This window comes from Sus scrofa, chromosome 1 (genome assembly GCF_000003025.6).
Source record: "Sus scrofa isolate TJ Tabasco breed Duroc chromosome 1, Sscrofa11.1, whole genome shotgun sequence".
Taxonomy (NCBI): domain Eukaryota; kingdom Metazoa; phylum Chordata; class Mammalia; order Artiodactyla; family Suidae; genus Sus; species Sus scrofa.
In genome coordinates, this window is record NC_010443.5 from 217,990,773 (window position 1) to 218,008,370 (window position 17,598).

The 17,598-nt window shown below is 37.4% G+C and overlaps 1 protein-coding gene across 6 annotated transcripts in view; it reads left to right on the forward strand.

The window, feature by feature from the left end:
* GLIS3 (GLIS family zinc finger 3) overlaps positions 1-17,598 on the forward strand; it is a 545,026-nt gene that overhangs the window by 418,169 nt on the left and 109,259 nt on the right. The window lies entirely within an intron of this gene.

Below are 17,598 nucleotides of genomic sequence, written 5' to 3' on the forward strand. Positions count from 1 at the left end.
TAATATTCATTCTTTCTCCATAAGATACAGAGCTTAATCCTTTCTTTAGATATTTTCTTTTTTCTAAATAAACAGGGCCTAATTGGAAAAAGCTGAGAGAGCTAAGCAGAAAAGAATAGAAAACATTTACTGAGCTTGAAAGTGCATATTGAATACTGCAGGAAATTTGCATATGGATTATTTGGTGGAAAAAACAGAAACATTCTCAGCCCATTAGTTATTGTGATGGACTCCCACTGACTAAAATCCAAGTACTTTTGCCTTGTTTTCTCCAACTGTTCTTTTCTGTAATCATTTCTCTTTATCCACAGGGCAGCTATTCTGTTACTGCACTTTGTACTAGGGTAAAGACAAAATAATGAACATAGCTGTGCCTAGAATATGAGCAGGTTATCTCTGATTTAATCCCCAAACATTGTAGCATTATTTCTAAGCTTTGGCCTCTTTAACAGAGGGGGCTTCTAAGTCGCGTTTTTATCTCTACGGTTTTAAGTGACTACTCTTAGTAACACCCTTAGATTCCTTCTTGGTGCCTCAGTTTCTCCAAATGCAAAATTGGGGACAGTGTTTAGCAGCACTAATGGAAACAGGAGGGAGAGAATCAGTGAATATTTATAAAAGTAAATTGAGTCCCTGGGATATAAGATCCCACAGAAAAATCAAAGCATAATTAAGGTAGGGAGAACAGATTAGTGTTAAATGTATGTGTGAAACACATTTTACATTTCCTTCCAACAAAGACTGAATTTAATTTACTCAAAGTAAGGAGGAGGAAAGGGGAGGGAGTGGTGTTGTGAATTAGGATTCTAAATTTGGATTTTGATATGTTGATTGGTGAACTATAGACATAAAGCCACATGTTGACCTTTCCAGCAAATGCATACTCTTTGTGCACTTGTGTGTGAGTGTGTGTGTGTGTGTGTGTGTGTGTGTTGGAGGTGGAATAGGGATATACATAATAAGCAAATCTAATTACCTTTGGCACTATTCCTCCAGGAGAGCCACAATAAGTACTAGCAAAATAATTGTTATCAAAAAGATATTTAAAACTCTTTACCTTTAATCCATAGAAAAATCATTAAACATGGATCAGCTCTTTGTATTGTGGTATGAGGCAAGACCATGTGAACAAAGAGACGTTCAGATATGGCCTGCAGAAAACATTTACATTATTGTGTCATTTGAGGAAATAACCCAAACTCTGTCACTTTACAGAAGAATTATTGAATAATAATAGATGTGGGAGTTGGTGTCAGAGATCAAAATATCAATATCTATCAGCCTGTTCCGGGCTTTCCACAATGGTTTGAAAACTGTTGGAAAGAAAGATTTGTGCAACATCAGTCATAGAAATGGAAAGAAATCCTAGTAGGTAAAGAGGACCCTTTAAAGTTATATAGATACTACAGTGCTGCACATGCACTAATTTGTCCAAAGAACTAGGAAAAGACAAATATTCTCAAAAGACTTTGTCATGAAAATATGTCCTGCAGAAAATTCATATTCACTCTTTTTTTAACTGGCCAATTTCTTTTGATACCAGTAGATATTTCATTGGGATAATGAAAACATGGCTAAATTTTCTGGTATGATAGAGTTCACCAGAAAATACAGACCGCAGGTCCCAGAGAAAATCAGTAAATGGTGATCCTTCATCTTCCTAAGCAGACATCTGTATGATTATCTGAACCAGGAATCACCTTGGTAATAATAACCAAATTATTTTTATTAAAGCAAAGTAAATCAAATTCACATGGGGGAAAAGCTGTGTTTAAGTTGTCAATTTGACCCAACTTATTACACAGAGTGTACCCTGAGGATCATCACTATCTCTTGAGAATTTTTTTTTTTTTGGAAATGTGGACTCTCAGGCCGCAGTCCAGTCCTGCTGAATCAGTCAGCCTTAGAGTGAATTCCTCAGGAGATTTGTGTTCACACTGAAGTCTGAGAAGTACTGTCCAAGGGTAGTACTTGGTATGTGATTGTTTCAGGCCTTATGTGTTGTCTCCACACAATTAATAATAATAATAATAATAATAGTAATAATAGATTTTTGGTCAGTGAATAAATGATCAAGAGTGGCTTTGACATTTGGATGATCTGACCTAATATTACACATCAATCTCAGATTTTTCCATTTTCATTCATTGAGCACCTGGCAAGTTCCAGGCACTCTGATAAGACTCTGGAAATGGGGATAGAACATCTAGATACAGAGCTCAGGAGATAACTATGATGCAAATGATTACTGAAATTTTTATTTAATGGCAGATGAGCAAAGAATTATGAAGAAGAAATACAGTGTGCAGAGAAATACAAATTGGGTGAAACTGGTCACGTCCAGAAGATCAGAGAATGCCATGGGTTCCCCATGGTGGTGCTACTCTTTGGAGGCTTCTGGCTCAAGTGGGCCTCTTGTGGGTGGATCCCAGATAGGCAGAACAACAGTGACATAGATTGTCATTCCCCAGTAGTAAGGTGGCTAAGAAAGAAGGAAGCTATTGCCTTTGAGCTAACTTTTACCTCCTTGAATAAACATCTTTCTTGGCCATGTGATTTTATTTTTTGAGGTGCCAAAAGCTTACATGGTTTGCTCAAATTAGAAAATAATAAACACCACAAGTCCAGAGAACATGCAAACAAGAGCTCTAAATAAGGCAGTAGTTCCAGCTCTGGCTTGTTGATTGTCATTCACCAAATTTTCTTGGTCTGGGTGAACCTGTGGCTAGGCAACTTCCTCTTTTCCTCTCACCCTCAAAGGGCTTATCTTAAAAGACATCTGTCTATCTTTACTATCTAATCTTTATCTCAGATCATCCAGAAGGGCCAGTGTTGTTTTTTTCAATGCTTCTCTCTTCTCTCTTTCCTTTTTTTTTCTTTAGTTGAGGTTGCTTTTCCATCTCAGTCATTTCAAGTTTGAATTTTATTTGCATATCTAAACTTCTAATTATACCAATTACTTGTAGTGCTTCTGCATTCCAAAAAAGAAGTCTGAAACTGACCCCTTTCATTAAAGTCAGTGTCAGTTTGACCTGAAATTTGGAGCTGTGGAGACAAGTCCTCTTTTTTTTTTTTAAAAAAAAAAAAAAAAAAAAAAAAAGGCCAGCTGCCAACAACTATATTTTTCAGGTCCCAAATGCTCATGTTTCTGGTGGTGTTTTTCTGTAGTCCAGCATACATTCTTTAACTAAATACTACTCTTGAAAGATCAAAAGGAGTACTCCCTGCTTTCATTTTGTTCTTGGCTGTAGCTCATGGATGTCTATTTTTTTCTTAATTTACAAAAAGCTTTCTTTCCTTCAGAAGAAAAAGAAGTGGCTCTGTGGATCATAAAGAGATCATTAGCATTTACTAATACAGTCTGTTCTTAAGTTTCTTTACCATCACGTCTTTTTAGTATTATTTACTGAGCAGCTGAAATAATTGGGCTTTGAATTTTTCGATTACTGTAAAGTAAGACCTATTGTCCCTTATTGCTGGGTATAATTGCACCATATGTATTTAGTGAAGCTATTTATTCATCTCCCTGGTGGATAACTTTGTCAAAATGAGTTGAGATATTTCTGTGTGTGCAGTTGGAATCTAGAAAACATTTGCATTTCGTGTAGCACTTAGAAATTATAGAGAGCTTTACAAATATATTTTTTCTCCAGACCTGAGGATCTGTTCTTTAAGTTATACTCATCCTTTATTTTTCCTCATTATTTGTTAGTAACAATCACTGTTCCTATGAGCATATAGTTATTCTGAGTGGATTTTAAGCCCTAACAGCATAGTTTTAAAAAGAGAAAGGAAGCAACGGAGGGAGGAAAAGAAAGCATTTTAATATAAATAGCTTATATTTTAATATATAATAACTCATTTGCCCATTATTCAACAAACCTGCCCGGGGAGGTTTCTGTGCACACTAGTGCATCATAAAATGGACCAACCTGGTCCCCTTCCTAAAGGAGCTCACTGTCCATGAGGCTGTTATAAGGGCATATACATGGCAGACTAAATCTAAGCTCAGCAACAGTGCCTACTTTCCCAAAAAGGGGATATTTAGGCTAAGTTCAAAAAGATAAGTAATATTTAACCAGGCCACTAGGAGGAAAACATTTTTCCAAGCCAAGCAAATAGCACATGTAGGTGGTTTGAGGTAAGAAAGGGCATGGCATCTCCAAGACCACGTGGCTGAAGCTGAGGGAGCCAACTGGAAGAATGTGAAGTGAGGATGAGGCTGGAGAGTATGCAGGAGCCAGATCAAGCAAGACCTTGTAATCCATGATTAAGCTTATGTCTTTATCCAAAATCCAAGGAGAAACCCTTTGAAGAATTTGACATAAGTATATGGCAAGATTAGGTTTCCATTGTAGAGACTAGATGGTAGATGGGGCCAAGAGTGGATGGAGACAATTAGGATATTACTGAGGTAAACCAAGTGGGAGAGGATGGTTGCTTAGACTAGGGAGAGGAGGTCAGAAGTTGATGGAGAGTAGTAGACATATTTGAGAGGTATTTCTGAGGACCTAGATATTGGAGATGGATGTAGGGGAGAGGGATGTCACAGATTGCTTCTAGGTACTGAGCTGCACTGTTGGGTAAATAGGAGCAGGGAGTGTAGCTCTGTTTAGGGGGAAAGGTCATTGTCAAGTGTTAGAATATTTACTTTGAGGTACCTGTGGACCATTAGTATACAGATATTGAATAGGCAATAGAAACTGGAGCTCAAAGGAGAGGTCTAGACCAAGTTTAACAGTTGATAACCCTATGCCTTCTGATGTGATACAGTTTGGATCCTTGTATCCAACAAAAGAAAGTAGTAAAATGAACTGTTTTTCTCTTTCTTGAGAAATTTTGCATCAAATGGAATTAGAAGTGCTACAAGAAATATTTAGGCAAATATTCAATCATTAACCATTTTTCAAAAAACACATTATTGAGCACCTAATACACAATAAACACTGTTAGATTATGGTAATGTCTAAAACATCTTTCATTTCCCCATAAGTAAAGCCACAAATCATCTAAGAGGGACCAAGTTTAGTAATCATTGATAACTTGGTAATTTCAGGAACCTCTTCACTTGATGAAATGAGTAAGGGTCCACACTGTAAAATATTTCATTGCTTTGCTGAATATACAGTCTTGAAGTCTTTCCAGAATGCTCAGGTATACTATTTCACACTAGATCTGACGTTGCAATTGTCTTTCTTTTTTTCTTTTCTTTCTTTCTTTTTTTTTTTTTTTTTTTTTTGTCTTTTTGCCTTATCTTGAGCCTCTCCTGCGGCATATGGAGGTTCCCAGGCTAGGGGTCCAATCAGAGCTGTAGCCACCAGCCTATGCCAGAGCCACAGCAATGCCAGATCCTTACCCCACTGAGCAAGGCCAGGGATCGAACCCGCAACCTCATTGTTCCTAGTCAGATTCGTTAACCACTGCACCACAACAGGAACTCCGCATTTGTCTTTCAGCAGCATAAGCATCTGAGTGATTTACAGATGCATGCTATTTTTTTTTTAAATTTGGGAATTACAACTAGTAAAACAAAAGATTTTGCCAAGAACATAAGGCTCACAATATTTTAATCATTATTAGAGACTTCCCTCTATGCTCAGACTTTGGTGAGAATGATTGGTATAGTTTAGAGTATATGATGGTATTCACTATAGTGAGTTTAAACTACTTCTTTGTAAAGAAACAAAGGAAAAGCACATTTGGATTCCTTCCAGAACATATATTTTTTTCTTTATCTCTTTAACCTCTGGAGAAATAACATTACCTTGGTGTTGCATGGAGGAAATACTTGGTTATATAATGGAAATACTTGGTTACATAATTGAGCCAGAAGGCCATGATTCTAGTTATGGACCAGCCACTCACTTAACTCTACATCTTTGGTGAGTCACCAAACTTCTCTAAGCCTCAATTTTCTTCACTTGTAAAATAGGGATAATAATACTAGATAATTTGAATATATGAAAGATGATGATGATAATGGATGAGTTTTATTGGAAATTTACTGTGTGCTAAGTACTTTCACATCAGGACTGTTGGCTCTGTAAGATGGCTAAGGAGATAAAGCAAGAAACATACCTTAGCAATAGCATGCTTTACTCATTTTTTTTTCCCCTTTGGAGAATAAGAAACAATAGTTATTTAAATCTGTGAAAAGACCAACTACTGTAAATAATAGACCAATATTCCCATTAAATTAAAACATATGAGATGATCCACATATTCCCCAAACTTGACAATTTTAGGTAAAATTTTATGTAGACCCATTATTCTTGTGGTAATTGGAGTCAGGTTCTGAGAGAAAGGGTGAAAGTTGCATTAAATGGAATATTCAAGGGGATTGAGATTACAAATCTTAGCCAAGGCATTGCTTAAGAATCACAGGGATCAAACTGAATACATTTATACAGTAATTGAATATCCTGTGAGTCTCAATACCTAAACCCCTGTGGACACGATTAATGAATTTGATGGTATTTTCTTTCCCATGAGTAAGCAATGGGCATATATATAGAAAGAGCAATTCCCTCAACAAACAAGACAGAGAAGGGCTCAGAGACAGGATAGGTAGTTTAAAACCAGAACAAGGAAGGAAAAAAGCAAGTAGAAGGAATTTGAGTTTTTCTGGGCACCTGCTACATGCCAGTCAAGCATGTGATGGAAAGTCATGAGAAAAGCTCAGCTGTAAAAGAAAGAACCTTGGAGATGACACATTTCGGAACCATGCGAGGGGTCTTGATGAATCTCGTGGGTTGTCACAAAGAATTGTCAGTCCTTGGACTGTTGAAGCTGCCCAAAAGCATCACTCTGAGCTCACACCTTTGCGATGGCTGCCAGGGCTAATGCAAGGTTTGACTTCCATTATCTTCATATCTGCTTGTTTTAAGCAATCAGATGCAGATGACTTGTAGCAAGTACAGACTTTATATTTAAGCAATGCATAAAGAAAATTGATGGCTTTTTGTTGAGAAAAGCACAGTGTCAGGAAAATATCCCTGCCGCTCTTTCCCCACCGCCCCATTACAGTGGTTGAAATTTTACATTTGAAAGTGAAAAGGCTTAAGATATAATTTTTTAATCCCATCTTTCCTGCCCACTTGCATCTCTTCCAAAGCTTGTCAGGGCCAGATCTGGAATAGTAAGAGCCATTAAAAATTTGGCATCTTGCACTCTGTTTTTTGGAATAAACTCAGTGTGGGCCAATTTATGGTAAATTATTCTCTTCGTGTGTGAATTTCCTTTTCTCTCTTGGCAAATTCATGCTTGCCTCTACACCCCTGCACACAGATCTTAAAAATACACATTTATTACAGAATCTGTGTGGGATATGTGTACAAGTGTTAGTGTGTGCCCATGGCTGTACCCACAAGTGCATATGCACATATTTGCACCTATGTGCCTATATGATAGCAAATTGACTTAAACAGTTTGTCTTGAAAGTTTGTGTTACTGTATGTATGTTAGCATACATTCTGTTGCAACTCGCAAACAGTTTCTCAGTCAAGAGATGACAGAATTCAGCAATCATTTTGGGAAACACCGTAGTAAATAAATATATTGCTTAACTCTGTTAAACCAAGCATGCCAATTCTTAATAAAACTGAAGGCAAGCAGTGGCATTTCTCCTCCTTGCAGTCAAAGACAATTACAGGGCAGCCAGTCCACTGCCAACAGAAAAGGCAGAGCCAAGGCCTTGCTACAGCCCCCTGTGCTCTGAATACAGAAAGCTCTGGAACTAGGCATGGTTATAACCTGGGGTTCTATGGAGTCATAATGGCCTCCTCTCATTTGAAGAGACTGGCTATAGGATGGTGGGCAGAGACATGGCATGGGAAATCGTTTGACTCAAAGAGGGGATATTTGACTCAAGGCAATTCAGGGCAAAGTACCAAAGATCTTTTTTCTTTGCATGAGAACCTCTGATGAGAGGCTCTTTCCTGGCATATTTGAGAACATATTAGCTCAGCTTAGGACAATTTAAAACAGTTTCTTTTCCTTTATGTAGAAAGAAGGCACACATTTATGTGCCTTGAATTATTGTTAATAACACATTCCCAATGGGTCTTTGTATGTTTAGCTCAAATTTGGGAAAGGGTGGGGTAGGAAAAATGCTCACTCCGTTCACCAGTATTGCTACAAATTTCTCCGAACATCAATAAAGAAGTTAATGCATCACATCCACAAAAAAATACAGCCATATGTTTTGTTAGTATTGTTTCCCCACATGGTTAGATATTAAAATAATTATATATTTTACAGTAATTATATAGAACATTAAAATCCAGCAAAGCCTATATAAATGTATTTTATAGTTTTTGCGATGTTGACCATTTGATGTCATCATGAATGGTAACTGGCCCTACCTAATTAAAAGGCCTTAATGAGCTTACTACACAAGGAAGTCTAGGAAATCGATATGCTTTTTTACAAAGAGTTCATTCTCTCTATTTCATTTAGCATTTATTTAACAAGTAATCTGCAGTCACTTGAGTATATGCCAAACACTGTACCCAGTACTGGCAATAAAAAGATTAATAAGACTCAATCCCTTATCCTCATAAAGCTCATGGTCTAGTGGGGGAGACAAACAATCTAATTAGTGTACCTTCCTGCATTAGCAAGGCAGTGGGCAAGGCTTGATGTGTGTGGGGGAGTGATCCATTGTGTCTTGGTGAAAGCATAAATGGAGGTGCCACAGAGGAGGCGACACCAAACTAAAGCCTCAGTAGGATGTCACCAGGTACAAGGAGTAGCACAAGCAGAGGCAGAGGCAAAGCGGAGCATCCTACTTAACTAGAGAACTGCAGCTGGACTGGCCCAGAGCCCACTGGGAAATGTGGGAGGGCAGCGGGGAGGGGACAGCCTGACCAAGGACATGAGGAGCCCTACTTTGACCGGTAGTCTCTCTCCTCTGTTTTTGTTTTTCCACTTCTCCTTTTCTTTTGATTTTTTTTAATATGATGATTTTGTTTTTCATTATAGTTGGTTTATAGTGTTCTGTCAATTTTCTACTGTACAGGATGGTGAACCAGTCTTTTGATTACTTAGTTCTCTTTTACTTCATATATCCATGTCTTCTGAAACTTGAGGGAACTTTTAGAGAAATTAGAGTTTTAGAGAATGTTTCTGGCATTAAAAAATGTGAAAAATAATGCCTAGAGTCCAAAGGATGATTACTTCAGTTTCTCTGTTTCCTCACCCTTCATATATAGACAATAACTTGGGGGTATTGGAGCAGGCTGGGTCAGATTCCACATTTGTTCTGAGTGTGTGCTATCTCCTGGAATGTACTATGATGCAGAAAAGGTAGGATGGATCCTGAAGGTTCTTTTGTATTATCCACATAGCCTATAAACTGCTGAATGTGTAAGAAACTTAGCATTCCCTGGTCCATTTGCATAAAGACTAGTACTTAAAGAATTTGAAAAATTGTTTAATAAAGAGTAACAAAATGTGTGAAAATTGCTTTTCTATGTACAATATATTTTCTTCAAAGAAGTAGTATGTTTATGTATGTCCATGTAGAAGAAATTACATAAGGCTATGTGGTGGTCAGAAACACAGATACACAAAAGATTAAATAATTTAATTTTTTGAGTATATTTATGCAGGACTCATTGTATAGCCTTAACTATATTTGCTCTACTAGCATGTAATCAAAGTGCATTTATTGAGATCTGACTCTGAATCTCTGAAGGATACATTCTTGAATGGGCAGGTATTTACAGATTTAATGAAATTAATGCATTAGCACTGATGCATTGTTTATCAAAACAACAAAATTCAGGTAACTTACTGTTACGTTTAAACAACCCCGGACAACCATTTTTTCATTATCTACACACTCATGGAATACTTATTTGCTTGAAATTGTGGATTTTTGCATTGTATTGACATATCATGAATAATATATGATACTTTTTATCTGTTGACTAAATGGAGACAGCCATAAGATTTGTTTAAAATATCAGTGTGGCAATGTGGAATAGTCTTTTTCCACTTGTGAATGTAATGCCTGTGATGAGGTTCCATTTGTCCCTAGCTCCTCTCAATTTTTATAAACCAGACACTTGATAATTTCCATAAAAATTTAATATGGTTCATTCAAATGTTGGCACAACAATAACATATTTCTCTCTACATTGTCATGTGGCTTCTCTAAAACAATTTTTCCATTTTCATTTTTATCTTGCACCCTCATTTATTTTGCCACCTCATTTAGAGTGCCCTTTTAAAGATCAACTGCTGCCCATGACCCAAAATGTGAAAAAACAGTGAATTGCCTTAGACCAATAAGAAACACACACATACCGCCCATTTAGGTAACCTTTGTTTTATGCAGATTTCTTAATCAAAAACAAGAAGTACAACAAGCCAGGAAGTTGTATTTATGAGCCAGTTAATAGATTCATTTCATACACTAGAATAACAAGGAAAAACGTAGTAACTGGGATCTCTTTATTACGGTTTAGGTAAACATTACACAAGGGGTTTCATATTAATTCTGCAAAAGTTTAATAGTTCCAGAAAATCTGGATAAATGAGTACTGTAGGCCACTTCAGAATGCCAGATGAGTGGCTTGCACTGCAGTGGTTGACTCATTGAGGCCAAAGTGCCAGAGTCTCTCCCCACTCTGCCTGCCCTAGCAAAGCCAAAGGGCCAGGAAACTTTGAAGGCTGTCCTAAGAAGTGGAAGTGAAAATCTCTTTGGATATTTGGAATCTCTGGAAAATCAGTTTGGTGTATACTGCTTTCCTTGAAGTTGAGAAAACTCTCAAATTAACCAGTGATAACCCTACCACCATTAAAAAAATTTTTTTTTTTATTTTTTGTTCTGATTGATTTACAATGTTCTGTCAATTTCTGCTGTACAACAAAGTGACCCAAGTCCCTACTACCACTTTAAATAATTTTCCAATGAGGCCACTATTTCTCTGAGTAGAACCTTTGAAATATTTTAAAATCAGATATTACCTTTTAGCAACCAAAAGGAAACACAGAAATTACTTTCCTGCAGGTACATTGTTTTAATATGGACAAGAAGGTGATTAGTCTAAAACATGAGTAAAATCACAAAGTGATAGTGTGCAAAGATGTCTCTGTCCTCATTACAGAGTTAGTGGTCTGAGTAAAATGCCAAGAGGAAGGAACTCTGCATTACTCTGTATAATAAATTCATGAAATAGATCCATTTTTAAAACCTCAAAACATTTGAATTGTTTTCTTTTTCTCCCTTTATGTAACATTTCCTACAAACTGATGTAGTAAATATTAGGATTTGCTAGACGAGTTCCCATCATGGCTCAGCGGAAACGAATCTGACTGGTATCCATGAGAGCACAGGTTCGATCCCTGGCCTTGCTCAGTGGGTTAAGGATCTTGCATTGCCTTGAGCTGTGGTGTAGCTCACAGACTTGGCTCAGATCCCCCGTGGCTGTGGTTGTGGCATAGGCCAGCAGCTACAGCTCTGATTGGACCCCTAGCCTGGGAACCTCCATGTGTCACAAGCGTAGCCCTAAAACGACAAAAAAAAAAAAAAAAAAAGATTTTCTGGAGCACTCAGGCCTAATGAGAATGCTCTGGGAACAGAAAACAGAGAGTACCATGAAGTAAGCATTATGTCCAAATGTGAATGAGATTGAAAGACAAGCTAAGTCAGATGGCCCCAGTACGCTTTTGCAGTCTTTCTCATTTGATTTCTTATCCTTTGTTTCCCCTGACTTTTCTTCTGCTTTTTTTTTCTGCCCCAGACAACAGTTTCTGTTAGCTTCCCAACCTAAACTTAAAAATTAGATTTTGGAGTTCCCATTGTGGCACAGTGGAAATGAATCCGACTAGAAATCGTGAAGTTCTGGGTTCGATCTCTGGCCTTGCTCAGTGGGTTAAGGATCTGACATTGCTGTGAGCTGTGGTGTAGGTCGCAGATGCAGCTCAGATCTGGCATTGCTGTTTCTCTGGAGTAGGCTGGCAGCTGTAGCTCTGATTAGACCCCTAGCCTGGGAAGCTCCATATGCCATGAGTGCAGCCCTAAAAAGACAACAACAACAACAAAATTAGATTTTACTCTTCCGCGCTTTTAAGGGTAAAGCTGCCATAGTTAGGTTCTTCAAAAGCAAGCCCTTTCTTGGAGTTTCCGTTGTGGTGCAAGGGCATCTGTGACATCTCTGGAGCAATGGGACACAGGTTCTATCCCTGGCCTTGCACAGTGGGCTAAAGATCTATAGGTCACAACTTCAGCTCTGATCTGATCCCTAGCCTGGGAATTCCATATGCGGCAGGGCGGCCAAAAGAAAAAAAAAAGCAAAAAAAAAAAAAAAAAAAAAAGAAATCCATTTCTTTATTTTGTTCTTGCTCTAATTCTGTTATTTTTTCTCTTTTTTCTTTTATATCCCATCAAACTGTACATTTTCAACCTGAAAGTAGTTTAATGATCCCTAAAACTTTACTTCCCAAAGCGGATCTTCAAATATTCAGCATTTAGAGTGTAATCTAGGAGGTTATTAGAAATGCAGAATCTCAAGCCCTACTCCACATTTACTGAATCAAAATCTGTATTTTAAAAAGATTTCCATGTTATTCATGAGCACATATAGCAGTTTCTTAGAAAGAAACTTCTAAATCTCAGCTGAACAAGGTCAGATCTCTCACCTCTTCTCAGGTATGTGAGGTGGCTTTGGGCTCTTGGCTATGCCTTTGGACCCTTCTTTCTGAGTCACAAGAGACACCATCTTTCATTTACACCTTTTGCAGGTATGTCCATGATTCAAGTGGACTTGAACTCTTGGGCTTATTGTAGAAGTCTCCTTGACTACATCCACAACATTATAAATATTTGCTGACCTTTCCATCAATGCCTTTCATCCCTCTTGTCTTTTCGGCTGTATGTGGGACATGTAAAGTAGCGTATAATTCACCAGTCAGTCCCTGGTGCTACACGGCTCATCACAGCATCAGCCATTACTAATGGGATTAATTGGTCTCAACTGATGAAATTGTAAAAGCTTATACCTCCAAGGGTCGTAAACACTGAGCCTTAATTGAAATCAACTGTATGTTTTTAAAAAGCGTGTCCAGCATCATAGACTCCTTTCTGTTTTGGTTTTGATGACAGTGGTGATGGTATAGAAACCTGATCAGGAAAGGTTTGCTGTTATTACTGCTTTGAACATGAACTTGTGCTTCTCAACATTCTCAGTAGCTGATTAGGGGAGAGAGTAATATTCTACTTGGTTATTGGTTACACATATGGAATAAATCCCATTTTAATGGTGTCTAATGAGTCTTTCATTTTCAAAACCTTACACAAAAGCCTCTAATAGAAAGGGAAAGTTATATTTCAAAGGTCATCTTAATGCCACTTAATGTCAACAATCTGTAATCAAGCCAATATATATAGATGATGATTACAGTCCAGTTGTGATTCTTTAAATATAAAATAGTCTCCGAAATTAACAAAGTGGTGAATGCTAAGGTTCTCTGGGTTTGAGGCAACTTACACTTTTTAATTAAGGTTTGTTACTTGAAAAAAGCCTAGAGTTAAAGAGATTTTTCTCAGCGTGAGCCTTCATGCAATGCAGTATTTTCAAAACCCATGAGATTTAAAGTTCTGTCACTTTCAGTTTCATGCATTGTTCTTATATGTCTTAAAGGCACTGAAATGTAAGATTGGAAAGTGATGGCTCCCCTCCATTGCTTTTCCTCAACAATGGAGTGTAATGGGCACTAGCAACATGGGATGTTTTGTTGGTCAGAAGGCCATTAGGGAACTTGTAGGCATACCTATTTCAGAACTAGACATCTGCTTGGCAACAGATTAAATAATCAGGAGTTTAAAGACTCTCTAGTATGAGATTGGCATTCAGGAATTTCATCTCATTTGCGGTACAAATGGAGATAACCCTGCTTTATCGTGGGATGAAAATGTTTATTTTTAGTCCAGAGCTGGCTGCTGCAAGTCTATAGGACCCTTGTCCCAATTAGAAATGGGCGAATTCTGAAAGATACTTTACTTCTGTCAGGAGATTTTCTTAAGAAAATTGACGATGATTACAACATGAGTGGCATTCTGAACTCACAAGCACACTGTAGCATCAGCATCTCCTGGAAGGCTTGTTAACACTCAGATGTCTGGGCTGCAACCCCAGGTTTCTGTTCGGTGAGTCTGGGTTGTGTTTCTGACAAGTTCTCAGGGTATGCTGATGCTGCTGGTCCATGCACCATGTCTTTGAGAATCACTCTTCAAGGTTCAGCAGTTTATCTCCTACCCACCACGTGCACTGATCTTGCTTCCATTTTCCCATGAGTGAAATCTGATTTTATTCATCTTCTACTTCCCATTGCCGAACACATAGTGCCGTGCTCATTGGGCTTACTCAATATTTATTGGGGGAAAAAAGAATGACATTTAGATAAAATCACTGATGTGTACCAGACCCCTTTCCAACTACTGCTCCCTCTCACATTACCGTTTTGCATTTGTCTCTCTTTTTGTTCTACTTTTCCTCCTTTTGCTACCCCCTTAGATTCTAAGAGGTTGTCATTTTTCTCTTGTCTTCCTTATATATGGCCTGTGTTTTGAAGCATGGTCAACTTCAAGCCTGATGATCCAGTTGTGTGTAACTGGGCCCTAGGTTCCTGGCTACAGCTAGTCCAGGAGGGAGATGATCAGAGATTAAGATATTGGTTGATTTTTGTGTAGGGGTTAGTTTACAGCAATGATGCAAGCAGTCAGTTAGTTGACAATTTGAACTTTAGATCTCAGGATAGACTTTGCACATTAGGAATCTTGATGAGAAAGCATTTGGCCAAACTCAAGGAAACTCTCCTCTTATGTTTTCTGCTTTCCTGTATTTCAGTGTTCATTTATAAGGTAAAAGATTTGGAAAACATGAAAAGGAAAAAAAAAAAAGAAGAAGAAGAAAATAAGGCATCCATTTACTCAAACATCCAAAACATGCAGTTTGGGTGTAACAATTTGAATTTTGTGGTTTTACCTGAATGTTAGTTTATTTTTGATGCATTTGCATTTCATTGAACTGATAAACTTTAGAATACAATTGCCTGAGGGAGAGGAAATTCTTGTGTTGAATTACAGGGTTATTCTCATAATGAATGATAATGATTCGTTACAAAATTGTTTGCTTTCAAGTTTCATCCAGACACCTTTAGAGAAATAAACAGCGCCTAATTTCTCTTCTTGCAGAATTGTTAACTGTGGCAAGTTCAATCAGGTGTGGTTCTCTGCATACTCCTATGATGGGCTGGGTGTTGGGTACCCCCACGGAACCACTTGTCATTTCCTCAGTGCTTCATTTTACCGGTTTCTTCCCAGTGAATTTCTTCAAGAGTGAATGATGTATATTATGAAGCCCCTGAGTATATGAGGTTGCGCTTCTCTTACCTTTATTCGTATAACTCAGTGTTGTCAAAGCCCATCACTCTTAGTCTTTTCCCCTAAAAATAGTATGATGCTAATACAGGAACTACAAATACGTTTGTCTTCTGGACTTTCTTGTTACAGAGGAAACACCTGAGATCAGTTAGATTTTCATGATTTTACTGATAATCCTTTTGTTGTCATTTTCAGCCCAGGTGCTCACATTTTCCTCCATCATCTTTGCATATTTTAAAAATGATCAGGATGTTCTGTGATGTAGTTCACTTTTCATCGATTTGCTTGGAATGCTGCAAGCTCATTGGTCTCTGATCATTGCTTCTGTTAACAATAATACCATCAATTAACTGACTTTAACTGGACATTTTACTAGACATTTACATGGACCTTTAACTGGAGAGAATTTAGAAACGCTAGTCTACATTCACTTTAAATTTGATGAAGTGGACAGTTGGAATTAGTTCTAGAACAATATGGATCCCTCTAATCACTGTGTGGTAAATCCAGGGGTCTTGTTTGTCTAGTGCTCATAGAAACCTCATTAATCTATTCTAAAGTGGTTCTCTACTTCCATGTTGGCGCTAAGATAATACAGCCTTCTCTCTGACCAAGATCTGGAGTGACTATAGGAGGGCATGGATGCTGGGTCCTGCCATCTATACCACTTCTGGAGCTGGCCCCAGAATGGCACCCACCCTACAAAAGAGCCTTGCTAGGAACCAGGCTACAGACTTGATGTGTCCAAAACCGCAGGCTCATTTTAGACCTAAGTGTGGCCCACCAGCTGATTCCAAGACAAATAAACTAAGCTCCAGAAATTTGCACTGAGTTTCGATTCAAAGTGAACCTTAAAAACAGAGGTTTGGTTGGCATAGGCCTCTTAGCCATGAATTGGGAGTTATCTTTGAGACCCTTTATTCTCAAATTTGAGACCCATTTGAAAACCTGCAGAAATAAACCACTTAACTCCCCTCTCCCTCTAGCGATATAACATTATATGTCTTTCACTTTGTTGAAAAGTAGTTGGCTTTGTCAGCAATCATCTTCTGTTCAGGCTAAATTTATTTTTATGTGAAATATAAATCAGGAAAACACCAAAATTATTTTAAGCAAAATATCAAAATTGAAATAAACCAACATATGCCTGTGAAACATGTATAACTCTCAATCAAAAATAAGTGCAACTTCCATAAATTTCTTAAAATACTCCAGCATGCAAAATTTTAAATAGATGGAGTTGTGACACATTTCATTATTCTTTCTCCTTAATTTATCCTTTACTTAAAGGTGAAAATTCATCCTTTGCTTAACCAAAACCTGGCCTGCTCTGGGTCATCTGTTTGTAAACAATGTGCTCCATCATTGTAATAAGTAAGACAATCAAGGAATTTTATAGCATTTCTTGTAGGAAGTTTAAGTTTTATACCCACTAATTTTTAGTGAAAACCATTTTGAATTTACCTTCTTTATGTCTATCCTCCCCACCACCCCCTACATTCTTCTCTAAGAAGTAAGGTTTCTTAATTGCTTTAAACATAATATGTTTTGCTCTGATTTTTTTTTCATATTTCTAAGTTTTCCTTGAAATAGGAACTCAAGGCATTAAAATTGTCAAAGTGGCATAAATATTCTGGGGCTTAGCACTAAAGAGAGAGTTAAAGGATAAAGACCCATCTCATATTTATGCTTCATTTATAGACTCTCTAACACGTTTTCTATTACGTTATTACTTCGAGGATTGAAACCACTTCGACCCTCTAATAGTAGCTGGTATTTTGCCTACAGATGACATTGTAAATATTGCCATCAATAAATATTATTGACAAACCAATGAAGCACTTCTTGAAATCTTTAGCTTTTCATTTTCAGTTTTTAAGAACTAGGTAACAGAATTTTTTTTTAAAAAGTAGAAATAAATATAATCATCACTTTATTTGGAAAATGATTTAGCACTAAATGAATTTTCTTCCAGTTCCTTTTTAAAAGTATGTTAAAAACTATCTCATCAAGTTTGACATCATCCTATATATTAACGAAGTCACTCTTGCGAGTTGAAAACCACTTAAAGTAGAGTTAAGAAAGTTTATGATCATAATGATTCAGCAGACACATGTCTTTTTCATTTCCAACTCTTAGATCGTCAATTTACTTTTTTCCTCATTCTTCTCCCTGATTTTTTTTTTTGTTGTTGTTGTTAGTTCATT